General features: G+C 44.2%; 1 protein-coding gene across 2 annotated transcripts in view; it reads left to right on the top strand.

Annotated features, from left to right (window-relative positions):
• The window catches only part of FAM107B (family with sequence similarity 107 member B), a 186,497-nt gene that overhangs the window by 106,560 nt on the left and 57,606 nt on the right, over window positions 1-22,331 (top strand). Inside the window, exon 1 of one of the 2 annotated variants that reach the window (XM_039877425.1) lies at window positions 10,573-10,624. The exons of the other annotated variant lie outside the window; for it this stretch is intronic. The gene's annotated coding sequence lies outside the window, so the exon portion shown is untranslated. Of the gene's footprint in view, window positions 1-10,572; window positions 10,625-22,331 lie in introns of those variants that run through there. 2 annotated transcript variants of the gene reach the window in all.

Genomic DNA, 22,331 nt, shown 5'->3' with positions numbered 1-22,331 from the left:
CTGCACTTGCTATTCTAGCTGCCAGGAGAGCTTGTCCTTTAGATGTCTGCACAAAGAACTCCCTCATGTCCTTCAGGTGTTTGCTCCAATGTCACGTTCTCAGAGAAACCTTCCCTTGCCACCCTATTTAAAATTACACATTTCTGCCACCACTCTCTATCCCCTGTATTATTCTCAGCTTTATTATTTTTTTTCTAAAGCATAGTAATAATGAAGGCTATCTGACATACTGTAAGCTTTTCTATTTTACTTTTCTCTTTCCTTCCTTCCTTCCTTCCTTCCTTCCTTCCTTCCTTCCTTCCTTCCTTCCTTCCTTCCTCTTTTCTTTTTTTTTTCCTGTTTGATTCCCTCTTCTAAAATATACATCCTATAATAGCAGGGATTCTTTTCTGTTTGTTCACTGTTGCATTCTCAGGGACTAGAACAGTGCCTGAAACAAAGAATGTGCTAGAGAAATACTTGTTAAATAAATAAATGAAGAAATCCCCATTTTACTGATGAGAAAACTGAGTCTTAGAGAAGCTGAATAATTCAGCTAAGGTCACTCAGCTTGTAAGCAGGGGATATTAGGACACGAACTCACATCAGTTGGACTGTGGACCGAATCGCTGTGTATCACTCGGCCCTTCTGGTTGGCAAAGCAAGCCATCTTTATCTTACACAAGGCATGGCGCTGTTCTCCAAGGCATTTTTTGTTATATTATTTGATGAATTCTCTATAACATGAGAAATTTGATTTTCCCCATTATTGGGAGTCATAACTTGCTCAAAAATAAATAAGGATGATAAAAGAACATTAATTGCAGATCAACATGTCACTTTATAGATTACTAAAGGCTTCATTTGTATTTTGAGAAGACATGAAAAATCAGAAATCGAATTAAATGTATTCTACAAAGTAGTACAGTAGATTAAAAAGTTCATCGAAGAAATATTCAGAGTCCTTCATAACTTGGCTTATCTATTTTCATCCTAAACATACAAAGAAAATAGCTAATTAGGAAACAATTGTCTAGACATATATTTTGATATTATTCATAAATAATAACATTTAAGAGTCAACTCTTTCTAAATCCTTAAAAGTCTACTATTTCTGAAGATATGTAATGTGCTTCCTTCAGGTTATAATTCTGATCAGCAACTATAGTTCATTTGGAAATGCATTATTCTATAAATTCCCTCTGCCTCTATATATTCAGCTAGGTTTAATTCATTAGCATTGGCTCCTTAGGACAACTGTTTAGGGGGGAAAGAAAACCATTCCTTTTTGAAAAAAAATTTAAAAATGCTTATATTTAAAGCATATAATATGCTGATTTTACATATACATAGTGAAATCATTACTACAGCCAAGCTAATTAACATATCATCTTCTGACATAGTTACTGTTTTTTTTCTGTCTGGTGAGAGCACCTTAAATCTACTCTCTTAGCAAATTTCTAATATTCAGTGCAGCATGATTAACTATAGTCCCTGTACTGTCCATTAGATCTCCATACTTACTCATCCAGCCTAACTGCCACTTAGCACCCTTTGACCAATGTCACCTAGTTGCCCCTAGTAACCGTCATTCTGCTCTCTGGTAACAGCCATTCTACTCCTGCTTCTATGTATTCAACATATTTAGATTCTACTTATAAGCAATATCATGCAGTTTTTTTTCTTTCTGTGTCTGGTTGATTTCATTTAGCATCATGCCCTCCAGGTTCATTCATGTTGTTGCAAATGGCAAGATCTCCTTCTTTTTAAAGGCTGAATAATAGTCCATTGCATATATATATATATATATATATATATATATATATATGCATATATATAACAATTTCTTTATCCACTCATCCATCGACAGATGCTTAGGCTGTCTCCATGTCTTGGCTATTGTGAATAATGCTGCAGTGACCATGAGGGGTGCAGTTATCTCTTCAAGGTACTGATTTCGTTTCCTTTGGATATATAACCAGAAGAGGGATCGTGGGGTAGTTGTATACTTAAGAAACACATTTCTTAAAGGAAGAAGTAATTTTGAATTTTAATAGAAGAAAAGCCACCATTCTAGATCCGAGGTGGGACGTGTTGAACAGTTTGTGCTGGACTGACTCGGTGGATGTGGCTTGCTGGTGCCGTGGCTTTAGTGATAATGTCTACTGTGAGGCGCCGTTGGCAGGAAAGCAGTATCGTAGATGTCTGTTCAATGAGGATTAAGTATGTGTGGTCCAGGCAGAATTTGACAGAGGTGGAGAGGAAAACGTAGATCTGAGAGAAATGATAGAGTAATGGCTCTGTCATTTTTGTGACCTCAGTGGATCTGGATTCTGAGAGAGGCAGTAAAGGTTATGTTCAAGTTGTGGGACCGAGATGGTCAGGGGTCCTCTTGAAAGCGGGGCATATAGATAAGTAGGGAAGTTAAGAGTGAAAAGAGAAGGCCTGCTTTTCATTAGTGACGCTGATAAACTGTCTCTCAAAAAGATTAAGAATACCTCTAGCCAAGCTAAGAATTGTCATTAGCAAATCATTCTTTTTAAAAAATTAAATTTATTGGGGTGACATCGGTTAACCACAGTATGTAAGTTTCAAGTGTACAGTTCTATGACACATCCCCTGTCTATTGCGTCGTGTGCTCCCCGCCTGTAGCCTCGTCTTCCTCTGTCACCGTATATTTGACCCCTTTGGCCCTCTTCATCAAGCAAATCATTCTTAAAAATCAGTTTCCACAGTACTGGTTCCTCTTATTCTGTGAGAAAATTTTAATTGCTGCTTTAGTTCCTTGAAAGTTTATGGAACTCTCTGGGTTTTCTATTTCATCCTGAGTCAGCTGTAATAAGTTGTCTTTTTCTAGGTTTTTTTTTCATTTCATCTCACTTTTCAAATAAATCATTCATAGTGTTTCCGTATTCTCTTTTTTAGCCTTTGAGTATCTATAGTTATGTCTTCATTTTCATTTCTAATACATATATATATTTTACTAATTCTCTGTGCGTGTCTTTGTCTGTCTCTCAGAATTTTGGACAGAGGATTATCAATTTTATCTGTCTTAGAGAAAAAGGTAGTTTCCATTATATTTTTGCATTCCTTCCTTTATTCTTTTAAGTAGTCATTTATGCTCTGATGTAAATGATAGCAGATGGCTTAAGCAGTTGTCTCAGACAGAAATGATTTGGGGAAAGCAGGTGCCTGTCGAAGTATGGTTTCCTGCTCTGTGTCTCAGCTGTTGACTTGCAAAGGGAGGGAGGTCATCAGCGCGAGCTGGAGTGAGGGCAAGGCAGGTCTTTCCGAGCAAGGACAGTGGCTGTCTGAGAGGGGATGGGTAGGATTATAAAACATCTCCCCAAACTGCCTTTAGCTGCCACGGAAGGACTCTCTAGCCTTTTCTCATTCCTTCTTTCTCTCTTTTTCCTTACAAAGTGTAAATCTGTACTCATATTAACATTGTCCAGCTAAAGCTAACATTAGGTTGACTTTCCTTTCATGTTAAATTTGGGTGGAACGAATCAAAGAATGTTATCACTCGAAAAGCCCAGTAATCATTTGCACTTCAAAGGTGTGGGTGATATAGTTCTCTAAGCAAAGTTAATACACAAACTTTCTCTGGCGAGATTTAACTTTAGCTGCAGTTTGGACTTTCCTTATAAAGTCAAAATGGTTGGAGCAGGCCCCCTTTCCAGCCAGGCCTGACAGCGACAGAAACACCTTTGGTGCCGTAATTTTCATATAGATGTGCCTTAGTGTTTATGCATGTATATATACATATATATGTATACTAGAGTGATGTAATTTTTATACAGAAGATTGTGTCTATATCCAAATTCACATCCATATCTGTATCTATATCTACATCTTGCTACAGAGTCATTAACGGTTAAATCCAGAGGAAACAGCCTACAGTGAGTTAAAGATCTTGTCGGAAGTCACAGGCCCAGTTGGTAGCAGAGCCAGGATCTCTTCTGGCCTGGCCTAGTCTTCCTTCCACTACCACATGCACTTATTTCATTGCATTGTTTAAAGGGTAAGTAAGTATGTATAAATGGCATTCAACTAGTTATTACCAATGTAAGCGTTTTTAAGGGATACTTCCTGCTAATAGAATTGTGTGTATCTGGAATGTATATCAGAAAGAAGAAAAAAAAAGTTGGAGCAAAATATAGAAAGTTCTCAATGAGTTGGTCATTTGTTTTATATATTAGTTATTTGAATTAGGAAACATAGGAATTACTTTTATTATCCTTAAATGCAGAGATGGTTTGTTTACTCATTAATATCTATTATTAAGATCTCTTATTATTTTTGACAGGATGAAGGTTTGAGTGTTTTCCACTCTCTCTTTGCTTTTTAAGACTTCGGTTTTAATCTACAGGAAGACGCTCAGGAAATCCTTTTTTTCTGGTTTTTGATTTATGTAAAGAAAAAAGACGTAAAACTCAGGTCTTTGCATCATTCACTAGTTGTTTATGTGACTAACAGCTGTTTCTCTTGATTCTCAGGTGATATTTAGTTACAAATTTGAATCACCATTTTATGGAGTACCTTTGATTTTAAAATTATGAATAACACAGAGCAAGTGTTTTGTAAAAACTAAATTAAGCATTTTAGGCAACACATATATTAAAGGTTTTGAAACTAAGACTCCTAAACTTTAAACTCTAGAAATGGCAGTGTTCAGTTACATGATGAACTCCAGCTCTGGTGGTGAGTTTGCAAAACATCTTGTAGCTGATAACTATTAGAGGGGAGAATATTCATTTTTATTATTGGTGCTATTAGCATATTTGATGAGATTATTCCATTCTTTTGCCCACAAATGCTCATGCCAAGAGGCTATTTTAAAGTAACAATTCAAAATCTTGCTTATAGCACAGTCTTTTAAAAATTTTTTATTAGTTTTAAGTATACAATACATTGGTTAGATATACGGTTTGTAAAGTAATCCTCTTTTTGATTTGAGTATATCATTTTGATCCTTTCTAAGTACTACTAATTTTAAAAGGTACATACATGCTGTATTTGTTTGGCAAGTCATACATCTTTTCACAAAAATTTTCCAAAAATGAATTCTATAAGTCTCTATATTGAAAAGCATTATCTTCATGGGTTAAAGAACATTGCATTAATATTATGCAACTACAGTGCAAACTAGTTAAGCAAAATAAAGAAAATGCTATTATATTATGCTATTTAAGTGATAAAATTAGTGTGCCATATTAAATTTGTCTTTCTCTGTTTTTTAAATATTCAGGTCATCAGGATTTAATGAAAACTTACTACCCATTGAGCTGCATGGGAGCCAGGATATTACCTAATCAGAATTCCTTTTTGGCCTGGCTTCTTCTGATTTACCTAAGTAACTGATGAGCTTGTATGTGATACCTCCCCAAGGCTCCCATTTTCTGTCTGCTCTCACGTTATATGTTTCATACTAAGGAACATCTGTCTGTCTGTCTGCTTTTGGTCTGTCTATCTATATTCCTGATAGTGTGGTGGGCAGAATTCTAAGATAGGCCCCAAGATTTCTATCCTTTGGTATACACACACCTCGCAATCGTTTAATCATACAATAATCTAGGTACTGCTGTGGATGGATTTTGCAGATGTAAAGAAGGTCTCAAATCAGTTGACTGTGAGATAGAGGTTCTGAGTGGGCTTGACCTAATCACATGAACACTTTAAATCTGGATGTAGAGGCAGAGATGGAGGGAGGCAGAGATTGGAAGCACCAGAAGGATTTAATGTGCCATTGCTGGCCTGATGATGGAGAGGGCCACGTGGTAAAGTATGTGGACAGCCTTTAGGAGCTGAGAGTGGCTCCCAGTTGATAATAAGTCCTATAACCACAAAGAACTAAATTCAGCCAACAGGACCTCGAGCTCTAGATGAGACAAGTCATGAGTCCTGCCAGAATCTTGATTTTCAATTTGGGGGCCTTGAGCAGAACACCCAGCCAGGGGAGTGCCTGGAATAAAGCAAGGATGAGCTAATATATGGGTCTTATCTTAAGTCGCTAAGTCTATGTAATTTGTTATGTAGCAACAAATAACTAATACATCGATTTAGAACCTGGCCAACCTAAGCTTCTTGAGTCCTAAAGCCTTTGTTGTTCCTTTTTTTTTTGTCCTCCTCTCATTCTTATTTGAAACCAAAGCGGGGAGGCGGTGGAGGGGGGGGGGGGGGTGTAGTAGAAACCAAGTATTTATTTTGCTCTGTCAATTTAGGACATGAGGCCGGAACCAATTTGTTGAATCTGTTGTGGGTTTTAGGTTCACTCGCAAAGGGCTTTGGGCTTGTTTATAATCAATGATTTCCCCTGAGACTACCGTTATCACCTGTCCTGGTCACCCTCCGCTTTGTAGTTCCACAGGTCAGATTCAGGGGAAGATTATTTGCAAAGATGGCCACAATAATTCCTCCAATCTTACCACTTTGTAATGTGACTACCCCATCTACCATCAAGGGGTAGAGTCCATTTCCCCAAACCTCAGATTTGGGCTGCCTCTCTGATATTTTGAATGATAGAATGCAGCAGAGCGACCTTAAGGCTAGAATCATGAGGGGGCTTACAGCTTCCTCTGTCACTCTCTTGGGCCTAGCTGCCCTGTGAAGAAGTCCCAGTGAGTCTGCCGAGAGCCATGTGAAGGGCAACTGAAGCACACAAGCAGACGGCTCCAGTCAACATCTGGACTTTGAGGCCACCTGGGACAAGCTGGTCCCTGGCCGACCTCCCAACTGACTGCAAATGCAAGGCAGAGCCTAGCTAAGACCAAATGGAGCAGAAGTGAGCTGCCCCAGCTGAGCCTTATCCGAATTGCCAACCCACGGCATTATGAGCAGATCACTCGTTCCTATTTCAAGCATTATGTTTTGATGCGATTTGTTATACAGTAATAACTGATATAGATATTTAAAAACAGGACTTTAAAAGTATGATTTTAAAATGAAAACTTTCTTTTTCAATAGGTTATCTATTCAAGTGCCCATGTACACTGTGTAAAATTTAAGATACAAAAGAGTATACACGTGAAAATAAATCTGCCTTCTCTAAGGCTTCGTTAAGTTTTTCCTGTCTCTTTGGAGCACTTCAGGATGTTGGTTAGGGCATAAAGCAACAATTTCAAGATTATGCATAGGGAAAATGACCAAAGTAGGAGATAAAAACAACATAACTTGTTCCAAATTGATTTGCTGTGCTTTATTTATGTCTCCAAATATTTACCTCTGCTTTCTTCAGTTTTCTGTAGGAATGAATTAAAAAGGCCCTCAAAATCCAAAATTAAGGATGAGGTTAAAGCTGAGTCTGTGAGTGACCTCGTGGGTAAGTAAGTGTTATAGGATAGAAAATTATTATGTATGTTTTCCACTAATGTGAGATTAGAGAATTTACTACCAATAATGGGTAAAGTGACTCAAAGGATCATTCAGAGGAGTATTTTTTTTTTTTTTTTTTTTTGTCTTGTATTTGAAGAAAGCAAGTCAGCAAAGGCCCTCTGTGCTCCTAATAAACCATGTCAGCCCAGGAGCAGAAACCCAGGTACTACGTACCTGGGCCACTGGTTCACCTGACCTTTCCTGGAGTTCTGTCCACAATCAGAATTTGGAATCTACAGGACATCAGACTTGGGCTGAGAATTTGGTGTCACTTGGCATAGCCCTGGGGAGTCTAGCTGCGCCCTGACAATCCAGGCTTATTCATTTGACAAACATCTATCATGCACCCACTATGTTCCAAGCACTTTTGGTAGATGGTATGGATACAAACATAAATATCTCTGTAGTCCATAATCTTAAAGTTCTTATTTCTGAGATCTACCCACAGAGACCCTAGGAGCCCCAAAGCAAATTGGATACTTGATCCTACATAGATCGAAATCTCCCCAAGTTTCCTGAAGAATGTGAAATATTTAGCCCCCAAAACAGTGGACTTAATAAACGGGTGTTGGCGTCCTGTCTCTTAATGAAGCTTTGACTCAAGAAGTTCAAAGTGATGTTTGATCTCTTATTGTTTTTGGTTTAAAAGAAATTGTGATTCCTGATAAAAAGGGAAGGGCCATGGCTGAGAGCCTGTAGGCATTTATACCCTAGACTATGGACTAAGCTGCATGTTTATATTTCTCTCAGAAGGCAAGGAAAAGGCTTTGTGGTCATTTATCACATCCAGACACTCTGCCCACTGTCCTGGAATCATAGAAGTTTGTCTAGGCTGCTTTGGGAGGACATTATAGGCTCACTTGTGGGCTAGTGCTTCTCCAAGATTAGAATCTTGAGTTTAATGCATGCTTCTTGTGTTAGTCTGCTTGGGCTGCCATAACAGTGGCTTAAACAACAGACATTTATGTTCTTACAGTTCTGGAGGCTAGAAGTCCAAGATGAAGGTGCCAACATGTTGGTTTCTGGGGAGACCTCTTCTTGCCGATGGCTGCTTTCTAGCTGGGCCTTGGGTATGCATCTTCTCTGTATGTGTAGATAGAGAGAGTGTGGAGGAGGGAGGAAGGAGAGAGAATATAGAGAGAGAGAGAGAGATCTCTGGTATCTCTTTCTCTTCTTATAAAGCCACCAATCCTACTGGATTAGGTCCCCAATCTTATCATCTCATTTAACCTTAAATACCTCTTTAAAGGCCCTATCTATAAATAGTCACATTGAGGGTTAGGGTTTCCGCATATGAATTTGCAGGGGACACGATTCACTCCCTGACACTTCTTATATGACCTTATATGACAGACTGTGAACATATGTAAAGCACAAGGATATAAAGATATCGAATTCTGCTCCAGGAGGGCACATACTTACAATACAGCACAATAGTTATAAGACTGCACGAGGAGTGGGAGAGACAGAAAAGGTCCATTCAGTTTGAGCAGGAGAGGGAAGTGTGAGCCCCAGGTTCTTCTGAGAGGAGAGGTGTTTCTCGTGGGGGTTGGGGGGTTAAGGTATGCTAGGCAGAAGGGAGGCTGGGGAAGAGCGTAACAGGCAGTCTTCATATTCACAGAGCAAGGCCATTTAGCAGACATCACTGTGGACAACTGAAGCCCTAGGTGTTCTGGGGATGTAGGAAGAGCTCACGGAAGTGGTCAAGGTGATATCAAGAAGCATGTTGCCCTTCAGGGTACTGTACTAAGGAGCTTAGACTTGATCATGTGGTACTGTACTAAGGAGCTTAGACTTGATCATGTGGTAGGAATTGGGCACCTCCTTAAAGAGGTTTAGGCAGAGGAAGAACCCCGGCAATCTGCATTTGGAAAGTTCACTGGAGAAGCAGATTGGAGGAAGAGTGTGTGAGAACAGTGCCATGTGTAGTGACAACCTCAAAGGTCAACCCCGGCTGTGTCAGTGGCATGGGGATGGGGGCTATCTAGGCATTCTATGGAATGCACAGGACTTGCAATTGACTCCTGTGTGAGGAGTGAGGGGAAAATCTAGGCAGGATCTCGGATTTGAATTGATGACTGGAGAACCCATTGTCAAGACTAGAAACAGCACAGTGCACGGATGGAGAAGTCAGGCAGGCTGGTGGGAAATCCATGGATGAGGTTCACATGGGACAGTTTCTTGGGCTGGGAAGGAACTTCTCTAAATGCTGCGGCTGGTGATTCCACCCCTCAGTGGGCCTCAGGGGCTTAGGGGTGGCTGGCTCTTAAAGGGCTGTGGCTTTAGAGCTTCTTCGGAGTTAAGTAATTTGTTTATCGAAATCCATAATTGATATGACTTTTGCGTGAGCATGACCTAAGCCGTTTTAGTCAGAAAAGCGTCCCGATAAATAAACCCTTATTATCTGTTTCCAAGAAATTTAAAATGCTTTTCATCTAAAATCCATCAACCTGCTGACCAGAGAGAAGAGAGAGTCAGAGAGAGAAAAATAAGTTCAATAAATCCTTTCCTTGCACGCAAATTAAAATCTTCAACTACCCTTTGATGAGCAAGGGAGGGGAGGAATATGAATAAATTCCCAGGTCACTGGGTTTCTTTAATCTCCTGCTTGAAATTTGTACAATTACAGCAAATCTGTTCTCTTTTCCTTCCCTGATTCCTTCTGAGTTTTCTTCCGTGACCTACTGGCAGGATTCCAATGGGAAGAGTCATCTCTGAGCGTCACAGACGTGGAGTGGAGATGGATGCCAGACACCCACTAGCCACCTTCGATTTCCCCCATTTCTCTCTCTCATCTGGTGACTGAGGTTTTTTCTTCCAACATTCCTTCTCTTTCGAGAGTTTCAGAAGCCAATCACACTAAAGTTAACAGAAGGAAAACCTCCCGGAACCAAATTCCCGACTTTCCTCCGAGCTCCCGCGTCGCGGAGCGCAGTCCACGCAGGTCGCAGGGCCGGGAGCCCGGAGCCGGAGCCCGAGCCCGAGCCCGAGGCCAGCGCGGCGGGGCGGGGCCGGGGCGGGGCCGGGGCGGGGCCGGGGCGGGGCGAAGCGGCCGAGGTCCCGCCCCCGGCCCGCCCCGCCGCTTAATTCGGACGCGCGGGGCCGCGGGGTGTGAAAGAGCCGCGTCGCGTCCGCCCGGCCGCAGCCGCCCCGGGAGCCGCCGCCTGCGCCGCCGCCGGGCCGCCTTGAGCCGCCGGGCCGCTGGGCGCCGCCGCAGCCGCCCGCAGCCAGCGCCGGGGAGGGCGCCGCGCGCCTTTGTGCGCGCGCCGAGGTGGGTTCGCCTCCTGCACTTACTTTGCACACAAAGACTGCGAGCTCGGGGGAGGCGGGGTGCCCGCCGCGGAGACCGTGCGGCCCCCGCCTGGCCGCGACCCCAGGCCCCAGGGACCCCCCGCGTGGGCCGGGCCATCGGTCGTCCCCTCCCCGCGGTGCGGACGGTGAGGCGGGGGTCGCTGCGGGCTCGAGAGGGCGACGCGCAGGGCGGTGGGAGTGCGGGGCGCGCCAGGCACCCCTCGTCGTGCCCGGGGAGGGCGCAGGACCGGGGCGTGGCGGGGGCCCGGCACCGTAGCCCCGAGCCCGAGGGTCGCGGGGGAGGCGCGGGGTGCCGCAAGGGAGGGGAGCCGCGCTGCCTCTCCGCTCGGCTTATTGTTGCTTCCTTGGCCCTGAAAATGGAGAGACCCCGCCTGGAGCGGGGATGCGCTGGCCGCCGGGTGCGCCGCACGCGGCCGGATGCCGAGCCCTGGACGCCCAGCTCGCCCCTCGCTGCCCGGGCGCGCCCGGGGCGGCCGGACGCGGGCTCCGGGGCCCGACCGAGGCGCCGCCTGGGCAGACAAAGGAGGGGCCGCGGGGGGTTTGCCCCGCTGGTTTAAAGGTGACAGTGGCACTGCTTCCAAATAGTATGTGAGTAACTTTTCCGTTTTGACACTTCTCCGCTCCTTCTGCTCCAGTGAACCCAGTATCTTAGGTGGCTTCAGCACCCAAGAAGTCCTAAAAATTTGCTCCCCAGTTTTCCCCAAGCATCTTCAGGTCCCTCAGCGATGGCAAGGGCGCGGGTGGCTAAGTTTTAACATGCTGTATAGGGGATGGTAAAGCCCCTTCTAAAAGGTGAACAGGAATCCTCTTGAGAGGATAAACTGCACATCTTAATCTCTGCATCAAGGTACCTTTCCCTTCCTTCCCCCTGTAGTTTGTGCCAGTAGAGTAAACTTCCTTCTTGATTAGAATGAGTGATAGTCAAGGGAGGTACAGAAAAACAAGATGAAGCCTGTTAGACTTTCCATTCTTAAAACTTACGGCTTTCTCGCTAACAGATACATTGGTTTTCTCCTTTGGCCATGTTCCCTCTCTTATCTCTTTGGAGATTTTAACTGCCCATGTTTTGAGTTGAAATAGTATCTGGGAAGCCTGTCTAGAAAAGATTTCTTAGTGCTAGTAGTTTCAGATTTAAAACTTTTAAGTATAAAATTATGTATATTTAATAAAACATTGAAAAAATATAGAAAGGAAGAGTCACTCATGCACTCAACTACCCAAACATACCCTGAGGATGAAGGCATCTTTGCTTGATTTGTGGCTTGGCAACCCTACTGTGTGTGTGTGCGCGCGCGTGTGTATGAATAAATGAGGGAGTTACTGATTCTTCATCTTTACCAGTCACATCAGACTAAAATATACCCAATAATCATAGTTTGACAGTAGTGGTTTGCTACTTTCGCACAGATTAATGCCAACAAGTTGTTTGAAATGTAGTTTCTTATATCCTTGAAAATGACCACTTTAACAGAAGGGGAAGGGAAGAAAGGAAAAACAATGCAGGTTCCACTTAATTGGGAAGAATAGACTGACAGACATTTTATGGACTATATTTGGATTTCAGCAGTACTTTGGGATTGACTGTTTTTAAATAAAAGTCAATCTTTTAGCTTTTAAAATATTTAAAAAGTAATATTCTGAGATTCATAAGAAAATGTTAGAAAGACACCCTTTTTTGTGGAACAAGGAATAGCAGTGGTTTTATAGCTGGGTGCATGCTTCTGTTCAACTTTGCATTGAGAAAGAAAATAAGAGGCATTTCTGTGAGTCGTGAGTAGTTTTGATGGTGTGTGTTTTGTGGGGGGAAAAACCAAACCCCCAAAAACCCATTGTTCAACCACAGATTTAGCCACTGAATGCTTTTGTCGTCACATATTTTTATGTTACGCTTGTAAAATTTTCGGACCTTTCACTTCTCCAGTATGCCAAGTAGAAAGACGTTTTGGAGACAACTGTTTAGAAGTAGATACATCGTTAGGATGATGCAATACTTTTTGAAGTTAGAAGAAATCAAGGGAGGAAGTGGTGGTTACGTACTGTCAGGTGCAATCTTTGTTCCCGGCCCTAACTTGGGGCTTCTTAACCTGCGTGCACACTTGGGGTGCTTTTACAATGCAGTGGTGACCTGTAAGCAGCTGTGTGAAGTGTGTAGTCTGCTGTAGTGATCAGCATTCCTTCCGAAATAATGGTATGTTTCTACATACAAAAGTCAAAAGAAACTCAAAGAGGAAATACCGGAATTGGAATGTCTTATTTTTCAACCCTCCTATGTATGGCCTCGGGCAGTGTTAGCTGCATAGCCAAACTGGACCTGAGGTCAGAGTCCAGTAGCTTTACTCTTCTTTTTCTGTAATGTCTCTCAGAGAAGAGAAAAAGTTTGGTCATTGTCCAGTGCGATGGCCTTCTTATGGCTGTTTGTGATGGCCAGCCTCCTGTCCCTTGGACTGGAGATTCCATTCCAGTTTATGCTTGAGAGAAGCATTGTTAGAAATGTTCCTCAACTGTAGTGGTATGGTTACTGCCCTTTCTCCCTCCTCCCCTCCTTGCCTCCCTTCCTTCGATTTCTTAATTGTTTAAAATATCACAAGGAAAGGTGGAAGAGAGTTTTACTGATTAACTTTGGAGGTGGTCAAGGGGTGGAAGACTTTTCTGCAATAAGAAGCAACGTGATAGGTTATTAATACGGCTTCTTGTTAGTGTCCTGTCTGCCCCTCTCTCCAGAATCCTCTGTAAGTGTTTTGAGAAAGTGGGTCAGGAAGTTTGGTTAATTGCAATCTAGATTCCAGGGTTTGTGGATGTCCCCAGATATCTTGGGTGAGTCGACACCCCTCTTTAAGTCTGGAGAAAGTAGCTGGGGCACCGACCTACTTGGCATCTCACTTTGGGCATGTGTCGTGTGGGGAAGGCTGCCCTGCCAGTGAGCAGGCTGTGGGCAGCACAGGGCCGTGTCGTGCTGGGGTGACCCTCTGAGACTTCTCTGCATTTGTGTGATTTCTTTATCTAATCTAGACCTGTTTTTGCTTTTCCTTCTTGAAGCAAAACATTTTTCTCCCCTTTTGCTTTCTAGCACAGAAGGTGCTGGGCCTTATCCATCCCAACTTTTCCTTACGCTAAGTACTCAAAAACTCAGCCAAAAGGCATCCATGCTTGTACGCATTCAATGTTATTGATTCCAGTACCCTGTCGGTCAATGGCTTAGGTTGCCATTTAGTCCTAGTAAATAGGCAAGGGGCTGGTTCTCGGCCAATTGGGGAAGCTTTGCTTTTCATTCACGCCTTCACTTAACATTTACTGAGAGCCACTTATGTGCCAGCATTAGCCTGGCAATGGGTATACTGCATTCGACGAGACCGATGGAGTCCTCGTCCTCATGGCAAGACAGGCGAGGGAGATATTTAAAGAACTGCAGGAAATTACACAGAAATTGTTTAATGATAGTTCTGTTAAGAGCTGTGAGGGGAAAATAGCACTTTGTGGATTAAGACATCTTGGACAGGATGATGTAAATCAGAGCTAAGGCTGCAGATTCGGTTTCCGACTGTGAGGTGAAGGCCAGGTGGGAGGAGGTGTGGGGAAAGGAGCAGGTTTGCCCAGGGCCTGTCAGTAAGAGCGAGGTGGTGGGACCTTGCTGACCAGGTGTTGTCTAGAGGAGGGGCTGGGGAACTACGGTTTGTTTCACTGCTCTCGCTGAACGTAAACCTCGAGTCCTCAGCTGGTCTGAGGGATCCCCAGAAGCTGAGGGCCAGTGTTAGGCAGCAGGGGACTAACCACCTCTGTGCCCACCGGAGGTTCTGCTGCAAATGAGAAGGTTTGACACAGGTTTGTGGGGAAATTGTGGGAAGGCATCTTGAAGAATATATTTCAAACTCGGGTGAGCTGTAAGAGGGAAACCAGGAGAGAGGCAGAAAAACGGAGCGAAAGTTTAACCCTAGGTGAGCTCGTCTGTCATGTAGGGTGCAGCTGGCGCAGAGTGGTCTCCATCGCCTGTGCTCCAGCGTCATCTGTGCATGGGGCAGCGGGACAGAGGCATGGTTTGGTGACAGTAATGTTCTATACACACAGCGAGACCTTGGGGCCCCGGGGTGTGAAGAAAAGCCCCCCTTTACAGGCCGCGAAATGGCAGGAGCCTCTGGGCTATCTGCAGTGCTGTTCCTGGTTGTGCTCTTGAGTCACACATCCTTAGCAGCCTGGGATGTCTTAAGGGGGCAATGCTGAGGCTCGGCAGCCTTCTGGGTTGAGTATGTGTTGGAACGTCTCCAAAAATAAGATAGAAAAAATGCAGGTAGACCAGCCGTCCGCATCCTGGCCGGTTATAGGTGTGTATAGTCTGGAGGATCTTGTCACCTCATCCTCTGTTGTCCTTTTTGTAGTCAGTGCTGACTTATGTCACACTGGAACGTCTCCGGGGTACAGCCCTGCTCTAGAGAGGTGGGAATGGGGCACATTTCTTAATGTGGCATAGGGACACGATTTGGAACTTTGAAGCCAGACACGTCCGAGTTAGGGTCCAGGCGCCGGCACTGTGACTTTGAGCGAGTCACAGAACCCGTGGCAGTGCTCGTGCTCTCGTCTGTGAGCTGAACTTCGTGAGATCTGTCTCCTACAGCATCGTGAGGGCAAATGCAAGGTCACGAAGCCCCGGGCACATAGTCCCCGACACAGCCAGCCATGGCATTTAGTTAAGCCATTGCCCATGGCTTTTAACTCAAACTTTTAGTGACCTAGTAGCAGTGGTGCCAAGATGCTGATGAGGGACACGTGGGGAGCTGGGGACTCCCTCCCTTCTCTCCTCAGCCGGCGTCGTAAAGGTGTCCTGGCTTTGATATTGGAAATGGCGTGTTTTATTCTATTCTAGGACACAAGTTTTGTCACAATAGAGAGTATAGGAGAGAGGGCTATGACACTGTGCTGTAAACTTCTCTGTGTTGTTATTAATACATGAAACAGCACACTGTGAGAGGTAAAGTCAAAACTCGCATTTTATCCAGGATTTTCGGGCCTCTGGGCCTGATGCATGCTAATGAGATTATAAAAACTGTACAATCATAAACTCCTGCCGTATACATAATCAGAAGTTATTTCTGAATGTCTAATGTAGACATTAAAATTCCTATGTCCTAGGGGAAGTTAAGAATGTCATTGTGGATATGGATGTGTAGAGGGATTTCCTTTATAATATTCTTTTCCCTTGTAATTTATTGTCATTTATAATAGGCAAAGCTGTGGTCAGGATACTTTTTTTCCTTTTCTTTTTTTTTTAAGTTATTTTTATTTTTTATTTTTCCCTTTCCTTTTTAAATGGATGCCCAGAGTAGTATGGTGAGTTGGAAAGAGAGAGGCCTAGTCTTTTTACATTTTCAGAATCCTAGGCCCAAGCTCACCATTAATTAGTATGTCATTTTTGAGCAGAGTATTTGTTTCTCTGTTTCTTCATCTGTAAAAAGGAGATGATCACACTTGCCTACCTCTTAGAGTGTCTTGAGGGTGAGATGAAAGCTTGCATCCTTTATAACCAGTGGAGTTGTCATGCGCGGGATTGCCCCAGGATTTAATGGCATGCAGGCCACCCCTGTAGGATAGGGGTGATTCTTTGAAGGTGACAGGAGGCAGGGCGCAGAGTGGTAAGGAGAATTGGCCACGTCACCCGTTAGGTTCCTGCTGTGGTGGGAACATCAGTTATTCTGTGCTCATGGAATGGACATGTCTTAGGGACTCGGGATTCTGGCTGGGTTAGTCAGTTAACCTAGAAGGACTTCCATATTCTTGTCTGGGAAATATAATAATAAATGTAATAGTATTATTTTTATTATTATCAACTAACAGTTCTTGAGCTCTTCCTGCCAGGCCCATGCTGTGCTCAGTGCTTTATGAGATTCCTTCCTTCATTCGGCCAAGTAGTTAGTGAACTTTCCTACATGCCGGGCACTGTGCCAGACGGGCGTGTGGATGGGGCGGTAGGTGGGACTGGCAGAAGCCCTGCCGACGTGGAGTTTACATTCATGGGAGGATAGTGTAAATAAATCCATAGGTAATATGACTCCAGGTGGTGTCTGTGCTGTAAGAGCCATAAATCAGGCCACGTGGCGTCTAGCGGGAGAGGAGGCGATGTTATAATGGAGCGAGGCCCTTCCGAAGAGGAGAATTTGCTCTCTGAATGCAGCAGGGGCTGAGCCTCGCTCCCATCTCTGTCTGTGCAGAGGCAAGTGCAAAATAGTGGCCTGGGGTGGGAGGCTCTATCTCGAAGGAGGGTCAAGAGGGCCTGTGAGGATGGAGCTGGGGTGCAGGCTAGGGTGTCCGAATGGGTGCCGGGTCACGTGGGGCCTGTCGCCCATGATCTGGACTCAGCCCGTGGGGAAACCGTGGGGGGCGGGGGTTCTGAGTAGGGGCTGTTAGAGATCAGACGGGACTTGTGGTTTGTCCATACCCCTCTGGCCTGGCTGGCAGCTGGAACTGCGTACGGGGCCAGAATGGAAGCCGGGCGACCTGTGGGGGGCTTTTGTGAGTCCCTGGGGATGTTGCCATGACTAGGATGGCGCTGGTGAGAAGCGACTGGATGCCTGGTACATTTGGAAGCCGGGACCTTCTTCAGTCTCCTGGTGGAGCTAACATGTGAGAGGGAACGGAGTCGGGAGTGACGCTTACATCTTTTGCCGCAGCATCTGGGTGAAGGTGGTGCTGCTTGTTGACATGGGAACCCCGGGGGGGGCGTGTAATGCTCAAGGCAGCCTCTGATGTTCGTGCTGTTTCCCATTTCATAGATGTGGAAACCGGGGGCAGGGCAGGGGGAGGTAAAGAGCCTGCCCCAGGGAGAAGCTGGGTCAGGGTTAGGGCCAGGTCCGGTCCTTGTCCACGCCTGGTGTTCTCAACCGTTTTTGCTATACTCTGGAAAAGATCTGAACCAGCTCTCATAACAGATTGGGCTGAAAATACCTGTGCAGACACTTTCGAAACACGTCTCTCTGTTTTCAGTGCAGCCGTCCTGAGGTGTAATTTACATCTCGTACAGCCCACCCATTCCAAGTGTACAGTTTCGTTATTGTCAGTGAATTCGTGCAGTTGAACAGCCATCACCCCAGTCCAGTCTTAGACTCTGCGGTCAGCTCCTCTTCCCATCCCTAGTTTGGGGCAACTGCTAATCTTTCTTCCGGGCTCTTGAGTTTTACCCTTTCTAGAAATTTCACATACAACATGAGAGAATCATACAGTCTGTGGCCTTTCGTGTCCGGCTTTGTTCATTTCGCAGAATGTTTTCGAGGTTCATCCATTGTTGCACTTTCAAGGAACATTCCCTTTGCCTTTGTCAGAAAGCGGTACTCTGGGCTGAACGCAAAAACTCCCACCGAGACGGGCTTTAGATGCTGGTGAAAACAACAGCATTTACTGAGCACTTACTGATATGTCCGGCATTGTTTCATTCATATCTTCTGTGGCCTTCCAAGCGATTCTGTGACACCATTACCAGCGTGGAGAGGCTAAAAAGCTCGCTCCAGGTTATAGAGCCAGGATCAGACTTGGGCTTTCTCTCTGTGTTCCCGTAACTCTGTGTATAAAACTTGCTCTTTTTGTCTTCGGGAAGGGCTTGGAATCCCAGTTGGAATAATCCGTTTGCCAGGTAAACCTATAATTGTTGTTCGAAGGAGAATATTTGTATTGCATTTTTATTTTGCCATTACTCTGTGGAAATTTTAGTGTCTTAAAGTGATCCATTTGTGAAATAGTTTTCTCAGGCATAGTGTGAGCGTGGTGCCAAATAAAAAACACACAACTATGTCATTTTGTGCGCCGGAGTTGTATTTTAAACATTATATTGACCAGAAATGCCATTTTTTTGGTATGAAGTGTCCCAAGGCTATTGCCTTATTAATGGATGGAATTTAATTATGCATCATGCATTTTTTCATGATGTTTATATATTTTATACGAACGTATTTTCTCCTCTAATAATTCTGTATTTAAAAAGTATTTTTCCCTGTTCCCATGTAATCCATACCAGAAGATTTCATTTTTCCCGTTGCGGAAGAATACTTTGTTTAGCATAAATATCTGAACATTCTGAAAAGATTTTAAACACCTCAGATCTTCCAGTCTATATTTTAAAAAGATTATCAAGTAATTTGGTAAAAGCGAGTTATATAATTTTAGCCTCTTTGGAATAAGGGCTGATTTCACTCCAGGATTTCACTCTCGGTCTCTGGTCAGACACTTTTTACTGGTATCACAGCTTTCTAACTCTAAAATAGAATTATGGCATCATTAAACTAACTCTTAGAGGTGTAGCACATCTTTCGTTTTTAGAGATTTTTAATTATAGTCCCAGTTTCTTAGTTCAAAATAGCAAATAAAAAAGAAAGTGGCTTTTTATTTTAGAATAGCTGATTTTAAGAGTAAAAAATTAACAGTATTAAATTTTGACCTAAAAAGATTTCCTTCGAATCTTTGTTAATCTCTCTATATGGTTAGAACCACAGGGCAGTCTGCTATGTTTTAAAAGATTAACTAGTGACATCTCAGGCCTTTGAAATTGGTGCAAGGGGACAGCCATTGTTCCAAGCCCATTGGGCAGTTCCCGGAGCAGCAAGTTAAAAACCCTACGACCTGACCTAGCAGCTTTGAGAAGGTAGGAACTGGGGGCAGAGGCAGAGACTTCAGAAGTACACTGCAGAAGCCGTATCTTTAGTTGCCATCGGACTCTGCTTAATTTTACTCTTTGTGGCCCGGCTGGACAGCTGGGCAGGCCACCAGCATGTAGGGCCCAGAAGTTGGGGGCAGGTCTGACGTGTTTCTCTTTGCATTCCCGGCCTGCTCGTGACTGGCACTAGCCTCGAGGACAGGGGATGCTATACTGGAAAGCCAAACCAAATGAAATTGTCATTGCAGGAGGTAAAAATTAATGGAGCTGTGTATGTAAGATGTGTGCCCTTTAGGTTACGCCTCAATTGTATGTAAAAATAAAAGATAGACAAAAAACTAAGCAAGATGAAACGCCCCAGGGAGTCCAGGCGCTGGGCTGGAGCAGCACTCAAGAATGCAAAATCGACATTGCACTTCGCATCGTCTATCTCTTTTTCTTCTCTCCCATTTACTAGGTACCCTGCACGCTCAAGTGCTCATTCACCTGCTCGGAGCAGTGGTTTTTATGCTTTTTACATGAATGGATTTCAGATGAAGCTCCGGGCTGCTAGAAACCTATTGGCAAAAATTGCCGAGAGAGGAACCTGTAAAGTTCCTCTAGATAGACCCCAAACGGCCTCTTGTTCTGCCAACCGCGGTTCCTCTGACTCTTCTCAGCTGAGAGCCTCCCCTTCCTGTGCAGGGGCGCGACCCAGTTTCCGCCGATGGGCGCTGCCTTTTCACCTGGGGAGCGGCCGAACGCGCAGGTCCAGAACCGCGGATGTCAGGGCTGCGGGAAACCCGGATATCTGTAGAACGCCCCATTTCCCCCGCGTTGATTTCACCTCCCTTAGCTTACGGATGTCTTGTTACAGTTGGTTTTTTCAGACCAGGATCTGAGCAAGGCCCACACAGGGCGTTTGATTGCTGCAGCCCTGGAAGCTTCTTGACTCCTGGTGGTCTCTCCCTTCCTCACACTTTTCTTCCCGTGCTATTGATTTGTTGGAGAATCAGGTCAGTTGTCTTGTAGAATGTCCCCCATTCTGGACTCGGTTGATAGTTTTCTCTTTAAACCTGTTCCACCAGTCTCTGCATTTCTGTAAACAGGAAGTTAGCACTAAAGCTTGATTAGATTCCGGTCCAGCTTTTTGGGCAAGATTAGTTAGGGGTGATATTGTGTACTTCACGCTGCATCATCTCTGGGAAATGTCTGGTTGTCCCCCTTGTAGTGGTGTTGAGGTTGATCTTTGGGTTCATGGGGGAGGCAGCTTGCTCCTTCCGTTGTGAATTTCCTCGCCCACATTTCTCCCAGTGTCTGCCAGCATTCATTGAGGACTATTGCCCGAAGTAATTATTTCATTAGAAGTTGTGGATTCGTCTCTCTTAATGAGCATGTTGGTAGAGTTGAGATGAGATTTAAACTGGCCAAGGTGTCAGAGAAACTGTCAACGTTGATGTGACTTCCCCAAGTTACATCTAGGGCAGAGGTCCCGAACTCCTGGGTCGTGGATGGTACTGGTCTGTGGCCTGTTAGGAACCAGGCCACACAGCTGGAGGTGAGCGGCGGGCGAGTGAGTGGAAGCTCCCCACTCCCCAGCACCAGCATCACCGCCTCGGCTCCACCTCAGATCATCAGGCATTAGATTCTCATAGGAGCACTGGTCCCTGGTGCCAACAAGGTTGGGGACCGCTGCTCTAGAGAATTAATAGAGAAGCGACAATTGGCCTGGTTTTCTACAGGCATTGAGACTACTTCCTATCATTAGAGCTAAATACCATTTGCACAGTCTTTGACGAATATTATCTGTGTTAGGTTACTGTTATTGCAAGTCTCGTTTAGCAGCAACGTTAACTTCTGTCTCTTTATGCTTATTCCATTGCTTACATAACTTGGGTGGCTGGCCCCCACCTAAATTAAGAGATGATTAGGACATGGGTTTATGAGGTGGATAGAATTCCACGCGATGCTGCAGACCATAACAGGTTATCTCTTTCAGTAATTATTTAACATTTCCTGGCATATAAGGACATTTATACACCTTCTTTCCTTATAAAAGGAAAAAAATAAGTCATCGATGAGTGTAGAAATACAGGCAAAGAATGGTAAATCTAAAATAGTTTGGTTTCTGTTCCCCCAAGAGGAGAGAAGTGGACCTCTGGCGGCGACTCTGCCTTCATTGTTAAGATTGGAAAGGGTAGATTATTGAGTGTTTCCAGCAGGAAGTAATCGAGAGTTCCTTTTCAAGGAGGGTGGTGATAGCAAATGAATTTAATTTATATAGGCGGCTCTCGGAAGTACTACACCAGCCATCCAATTTGGGGACAGCTTTAGCATGTGGGGACCACCGAAATGGAGATAAATTGACTCTTCTTTTTTTTATCATAAGCAGGCCTTCCTTTTGCCCAATGTGTTCCTGGAAGCCACACTGTGAAAAGGATCGTCATAAAGCAGCTTCTAGGATTCCTGCAGGCAGTATTAGCAGTTGTGCTTGCAACCACGCACTTACATCAGAGAAGTCGTGGCCATGATCAATAAGTCATAAAAAAGGTCTGAAAACCAGGAATCAAAAAGAATTAAAAAATTCTAAACTACATTGCATTGTCACAGAGGGTTTGCGCTTAGAGAAGCCATAGAGACCACCTAACGTAGATTCCTCGTTTTTTGGTAAATAAGCCAACACTCGGATGCGGTAACTAGCTTACCCAAGACCACACAGCCGATTGTGAGTAGAGTTGGAACTAAAACTCATTCCAGAATTGCAGTCACCAGTACTTGAGTGTGTCTTACGCACAGGCTAAATGCTTTACGTGCATCGTTTTTCTCATTCTCATTTTGTGATGTAGGACTGTAACTGACTTTATTTTACTGAGGAGGACGCTGAGGCATAGGGACTTATCCAGGATCACACAGAATCCAGATACACTCACTACGAACAGTGTGCGCTTAGCCACTCTACGCCACTGCCTTTCTCTTCACCCCTTCTTTCCCTCCTTCCTTTTTATTACTATTATTTTTAAAAACTTTATTATTCCTTATTAAAAGAATGCCCGACTCC

This window comes from Pteropus medius, unplaced genomic scaffold, assembly GCF_902729225.1.
Source record: "Pteropus medius unplaced genomic scaffold, Ma_sr-lr_union100, whole genome shotgun sequence".
In the NCBI taxonomy this organism is placed as follows: domain Eukaryota; kingdom Metazoa; phylum Chordata; class Mammalia; order Chiroptera; family Pteropodidae; genus Pteropus; species Pteropus medius.
This window is presented reverse-complemented; position numbering and strand designations above follow the sequence as displayed.